Consider the following 7,331-nt stretch of genomic DNA (forward strand, 5'->3'; position numbering starts at 1 on the left):
TCCACCTTCCCTCACAGCTACAGACCTTTTGCTAAACCCTGCATGTTTTCACCAGAATTTCTTCAGCAACTGACCACGTGTCTTAGTTTCGTATTTGCACCCATCTATATGCTTGGAATCATGGTGACACCTACATGTTGTATATCAACATTTTTATTAAGCACTCAGCTACATTTGACATGCATCCTAAAATTATTGTATACATTTTTACACATGTAATATCACTTCAAATATAGGGTATTTCCATTTTTTAAAAAAAAAAGTTGACCGGGCCTATAGTGCGAAACTGTCCCCTGCTACCTAACGACATAAGCAAGCCATAATGACGGGTTTGATATTGAACAGTTAAGAAATGCATGCTAATGTTGTACACCTTCACCTTAGATACCAATATTGATGAATTCTCATCTATTTTGGAGTAGTTTGAATGAAAAGGGATAGAATTTAACAACAAAATACTTTAGCTATATAATAAAAGGGTCATTGAACTTACATCGGTGAATTTTGGCACTCGTTGGCTGTCAAAATGCACTCACAAGCTCGTGCATTTCAACAGTCAACTCGTGCCATTATTTACCAATTTAACTTCAATAACCATTCAACATTAAATGCTATGTAAATTACCAGAACCCTTTTAAAAAGTTTGTGAGAATGATAAAACCAATTATATTTTAGAATTTATTTTGTACAATTTGTTGTACATGTATTTAAGGCATCTTCATCCTAGTATTCGTCATCGGTCCCACCAGTGTCTCACGTCCGATCCTTGAGAGACTGGGCGATATTTAAACCTGCACATAGTAAATATTTTAATATGTCGATACATGAAAATGGTAGAGGTTTACATCAGCAAACAAAGTCGTACTTGCGCACGGATGTTCATTTCTGATATTGATAAGCAGCAGTGGCACTTCACGGTCAAAGACGAAACCTTTGCCTAATAATTGCGTGAATGATCGATACATTGTTCTTGAAAAGATGCCTGAATAAATGAATAGATATATGGCTCACGGGCATTAACTCTTACCGCAGTACCACGCATTGCGATACTAATACAGAAACAGTGCTTGTTGATGCAGGATATTTTTTCTTCTACGTGTAAATACACATACATATATCCATTTGCTATCAAAAAGATCGATGAGACAATTAATAACACAGAATATACTCCAAAAAGTAGATAGGAATCGAAGCCAATAAGAAAATTTGGCCCAAAGGATGAGGAGTGGTAAATAGTATGTGCAATAATAAACAGATTTAATTTGAATTTGGAACAAACTGAATAGTAGTTTTTTTCCAAGTACGCATAACTATGGAAATATTAACATGCTATAATGTCATTATATTTATCAAATGAGGCTTACCAGACTTACCAGTTTCTAAGCTATTAAAAACACTGCTGATACGAAATCTCCTGCGCCGTGGCCTCCTGCGGCCCCCTCTTCGCCTACGTCGACCCTTCCGTTTTTCTATGTCATGTGTTTCATCTGATGAATAATTCACAGTTTCGTCAATCAATAATTACAATAACATACTGATTGTTCAGTATTCTACACTAATATAATTATGAGATAGTGATTGTTCAGTATTCTACACTAATATAATTGTAATGAGATACTGATTGTTCAGTTTTCTACACTAATATAATTATAATAAGATATTGATTGTTCAGTATTCTACACTAATATAGTTATGATGAAATAGAGTATTGTACACTAATATAATTATAGTAAGATAGTGGTTGTTCAGCATTCTACAATGATATAATTATAGAGATAGTGATTGTTCAGTATTCTACACTGATATGATTATAACGAGATAAAGTATTCTATAATAATATAACTATATTGAGATAGAGATTGTTCGGTATTCTACACAAATATGATTAAGAACTTCGTAAAAGTGACAGAATATATTTTAATGTATCACTACCACGTATATTTTCAATATATATTTTCAATGTTTTTGCAATTGATAGCTTTACAAATTGCATTGGTAGCTATTTCCTCATGAATGAGCTGCAGTTGTAAATAATCTGCGTACGAATACAATGCTACTTGTAAATTATAGCATGCATTTTATGATGGCTGCACATTCAACAGAAATAAAGAAATATAAGAAATAAACTTCATATTTGAGCATGACTTTAAACCGCAAGGCTTCACGCCTTTATACGTTTTATGAAACGCTAACGAGCATCCATGATTTTTCCTTAAATTTCACAGTTCATGCCGTCATGTTATATATTTTCAAAATGAAATATATACTCAAACAAGTAATCTCAAAGAAAAACATTGATACTAAAATGATTTCAAACAATTACCCTCATTTGATAGCGCTGAATCGCCCACTGCACGCTCAGATTCTGTCATATCTTTAAAAAATATGAAAAAAATTATCATAATTATTCTTCGTAACATACCATCTAAGAGATAATTTCATTTGCAATACATACAAAATCATCCAGACAGTCTACTACCTGCAATAGCACTATCTACATCTCACCTGGTTCGAATCAGCTCGTGTTTCCCACCTGGAGAAGGAATTGAAATTGAACTTTTATAATTATGTTGTGAGTTTTACTATTTGTTTTCAAAATTTGGGACTTTTAATTTTCGTACTGTTGGTTTATTTGCGGCATCCTCACCTAATTCTACTTTTTTCATTGAAATGTAACAGTTACTGGATTTAAATGAATTTCTTTAAGATTGTTATAGCTAAGTATTTTCTAAATTTATTCTAATGGTATATACCCAGTAAACAATTGCAAATATGTTTATAGAATTTGAGGTAAAAATCAGATGCAAGGGTTATTTTCACAAATGACGCACCAAAACAAAAGTATGAACAATCTATCCTTCTGAGGTTAGTAAACCAGAAGTGATAAAAGAATCAGACATGAATTTCCTAACTCCACACAAGTGTAAAAGGGGTACCTGGCTATAGACAGTGAAAGATATTGTTAGAATGTTAGTGCTCTAGCGCTTGTAATGGCAGCTTGCACTGTATGCTTCCTAGGAGGCTGAGAAAGTTCTAGATAGATATAAGGTCTGCCAGGGTAATAATGTACATTGATTATTGTAAAGCGCTTTGAGCAGCATACGCTGGAAAAGGGGCTATATAAAACCAATCATTATTATTATTATTTAGTATGAGCCCGAAGTGGATGACTCTGTGGTGTCATTTATTTTGAGTTCACAGGGATATATTGAATTGACATGTGAAAGAATATTAGCAATGTTAATAGATAAAACGTTGTCGGTATATCTAAATGTCGCATTGAAGGCCACAGCAAGATATTTTTTTCTTTTCACGTAGAAGTTTCTGAATAAATTCTGCTTCATGAATATAAAAAAGGTCAACAAGCAAAGGAGCACAATTGGTGCTCATATGTATTCCAAAAGACTCTAGGGAGACCTTAGCACCAAATAATACAAAGATATTGTCAAGGAGGAACTCATTTCAATTTCAACTTCAGAGTACTGAGTGCGTAAAATCAGAATGGTGTTTAAAAAAAGTAATTTTTGGATGACCTACTATCTTTGCTCCTCATGAAAATATTAAAAGCTGTGAAAGAGAAACTTCAAACTTATTGTGCGACTAAATATGCCAGAAGTGATGTTAATCAAATGTGGATTCTTTTAGTAAATTTGAAATCACAAAACTTTTCCCAAATCAAGAACATCAAAACGTATGACTTGTCAACTCTTTACACGATCATTCATAGCGATAAATCAAAGACTAGACTTTTTTACATCATAGACAGTTGCTTCTTCAACACAAAATGAAAAATGAAATATTCTTATTTAGTTATTAGTCATCCAAAAACTTACTTTGTTAAACACCACTCTGGGTCCACGCAAAAGTACTCTGAAGTTGAAATGAAGTACATGCTAGAGTTCCTTATTGACAATATCTTCGTGGTCTTTGGTGATCAGGTCTTCCGACATTGCCATGGGCACGAATTTGTTTCTATATTCATATGAAGCAGAATTTATTCAAAAGCTTCTACGCGAAAAGAAAACATCTCTTGCTGTTGCCTTCAATTCGACATTTGCCCAGTAACTAAGTCTTTCGTTACTAGTTTGAAAATACGGATGTATGTTAATTGCTGTGATAAGATTTAGAAATTCATTTTAAAATTAATGATTTTCTCCCTCATGCATAGCTCTGATCCTCAGACGAATTTGGCTCCAGTCTTTGTCACTCTGGTTTTCCTTTTAGCTCTTACAAGTTAATTGTTATTTTGGACTTAATAATGAGACATTATTGATTGAAATGCGCATCTGGTGTATCAAAATTGGTACCATATACGTATTAAATTACGACCCCTGGGTCGAGGCCTCTGCTTTTGAACTGGTAGTCCCCGAGGGTTTCTACAGTCCAATAGCTAAGCACTTCGTTACTAGCTTGAAAATATGGATGTATAACTAATTGCTGTGATAAGATTTAGAAATTCAATTCAAAATCAAGTATTATCTCCCTCATGCATAGCTCTGATCCTCAGACAAATTTGGCTCCCGTCTTTAACACTCGGTTTTTATCCTTTTAGCTCTTACAAGTTTATAGTTATTTCGGATTTCAAAAATTTCGGCTTGAGCATCATTCAAGAGACATTATTTGTCGAATTGCCCATCTGGTGCATCAAAATTCGAACCGTATACGTTTTACATTAGATATATCGACGACGTTTTGTCCATTAACAATAATAAGATTAATTCATTTGTCGATTCGATATATCCCTGTAAGATTGAAGTAAAAGACAACACAGAGTTGTTCACTTCTGCTTCATACTTAAACGTTTCATTGAAAGTAGACATTAACTAACAACTCAACAGAATGACAAAGGTGATGATTTCAGCTTCTCCATTGTCAAATTACCATATTTATGTAGCAATGTTCCATTATCACCTGAATATGATACGCACGAGCTTGTTCTGCGTATAGTCAGTTTTTAAATTGAGGCAAGCTACCGACAAACAAGTAGATGACACATGGGTTTCAACAGTTTCGATTGAAGTCAGCATTTTCCAAATTCTAATCATGATAACGATCAAGTTCGTCATTACAACCTATCATTGGGTCAAATGCTGTCTGACGTGTTGCATACCGATTGTGAAGCCGTTCTTGGCACACTGATGTTGACTACGGATAACCCCGTTTACCTGATCAGGATACAGGGCTTACAGCTGATGTGACCGTTCGACAGGGGATGCTTACTACTCCTAGGCACCCGATCCTACCTCTGGTGTGTCCTGGGGTCGGTGTTTGCCTAACTATCTAATTTGTATTACTTATTAGAGTTATGAGATTGATCACTGTTCGTTATCTTCACCTTTTATGAGTAATCAATATGTATGAATATTTGCGTGTTACATTTTTGTCGAAGAACCAGGGTACTGACAAACAAGTTGATGGTGCAAGAGTTCCAACGGTCTCATTTAAAGTCAGCATTTCGTAAATTATATGGTCAGTATAGCAATCTAGTTTGCCAGTACAACCTATCATGGGTTGACATGCAAGTGCTAATATAATATTCCCATATAAATATGGGAAGTTGACAAAAGAGAAACTTTCTTAATTTCAAGGTACACTACTACTGAAAGGTAAAGATAACGAACAGTGATTAATGTCAAAACTCCTAGAAGCATTAGAAAATACAGAGTTTGGCAAACACGAACCCCTGCATATACCACAGGTGTGATGTGCTTAGGAGGAGTAAGCACTTGTATCAACCAGTTGTATTGCTAAACTTGGTCGTTATAACGGCCAACGAATTTGTGAAATACTGTTGAAACCTCTGTAAGATCAATTTGTTTTTCACTATCCTGCCTCCATTCACTAACTGATCATATGGAAAACAAGCTCTAGGGTATTCAATTAGTTGAGAAATATAACTTCTATAAGAAAAACAAAATTAAGTTCTGTACAAATATAGAACCTTAGACATACCAAAAGTGGGATCGGGTATCTAGGAGGAGTAAGCACACCCTTTCAACCGCCACCATCCATATAGCTCCATTGGGTAAAAAGGCGTAGTCCGTAGTATAAAAAAACCTCTTTAAAAACGGTCTAATATATGCAATGTTATTAATTTCATACGCAGAAGAAGTTACTCACCGAGGTCTGAGGAACTTTCCACATGATGATTACTTTCGTCAATGCTCTTGCTGGATGATTCTGAAATAATAAGTTTTGTGAGTCACAACTATCAATAAATATAAATGAAAATAATATGATGGACACTACAGTTGAACATAGAGATAAAGATATGTTGTTTTTACTTTGCAAAAAAATACCAATTAGTGGTATTGCAAACAGCAGTGATACCCTCATAGGAACCATATTGAATATCCGTCTCTGCGAGTCTCAATTATATCGAGAGAAAATGCCATGTCTTTATATACGCTGTAATAAACGCATGTCTTTTAAACAAATACGTATATGAAATTACCTCGTTAATCACAGCTGTCAAATTGCCGGTTTTTAAACAAATACCTATGTCAAATCAACCATTCAGTACTAATATTTACAATGTATGCACACCCTATTCTGTTTGGTTATTGTAAAACACATCAAATGTTCAGGAAATTAATTTGATTTATATAGGGTTTTCTTATAGGGTATAAGCATCTTCTCCAAGCTGTCACCTGAGTTGTAACTTAGTGTATTTGATGTTGGGAACTTTTCCGTTTACTTTCTTCAAACATAATTTTCGATTAATAATCCCAACGAAACAGTCATAATTATGTTGCATAATATGATATTTTCCACAAGTAGAAACTGCAATATAACTTATCATCATGGTAATTGAGATGGCTTAACTCAATGGTGTAAGTTGTGAATATATAATTTCACAAGAAATGTTTCCATAAGCGATAACCATTTTAAGCCATCACATCGAATCGGCCGTCAGCATTTTGAACATCCTAAACAGCTTCCAAGGACAAAGAGTGAAAATGTGATATGCCATTTTTATTTTAAAATAAAAAAATTTTTAATAAAATTTTAATAAAATATTTTAAAATAAGGAATAGAAGAAACAATTTTAAATACGTTATATATGAAGAAAGTATGAATACTATCGGTATGCAGGAACAATTTTGTGGTAATCAAAGATTATAAATATTCGCAAACTTGTAAATGGACTAAATGTAGTATGGATATTTCAAGTGCATCATGATAAGAACCTTTAATCGATATCTAAAATTACAGGTGTTTAGAAAGTCAAGTGTGATGGCTAGATTGAACTAAAAAGACACTCACAGTATACTCAACATCTGCCACGTACTCGGCCACAGGAAGAAATTTTGCCTTCCCATGTAGAATCG

The 7,331-nt window shown here is 34.0% G+C and overlaps 1 long non-coding RNA gene across 2 annotated transcripts; it reads right to left on the reverse strand.

Annotated features, from left to right (window-relative positions):
* On the reverse strand, positions 1–7,331 carry LOC130054787 (uncharacterized). 2 transcript variants are annotated; one of them, XR_008803125.1, is made up of 6 exons: positions 7,267–7,331; positions 5,953–6,180; positions 2,506–2,533; positions 2,324–2,374; positions 1,374–1,487; positions 1–130 (listed from the first exon to the last, which is right to left on the reverse strand). It is a non-coding gene; the product is annotated as an uncharacterized LOC130054787 (long non-coding RNA). The 2 variants fall into 2 exon arrangements; XR_008803126.1 differs by lacking the exon at positions 1–130 and adding an exon at positions 746–791.

This window comes from Ostrea edulis, chromosome 5 (genome assembly GCF_947568905.1).
Source record: "Ostrea edulis chromosome 5, xbOstEdul1.1, whole genome shotgun sequence".
Classification (NCBI taxonomy): Eukaryota; Metazoa; Mollusca; class Bivalvia; order Ostreida; family Ostreidae; genus Ostrea; species Ostrea edulis.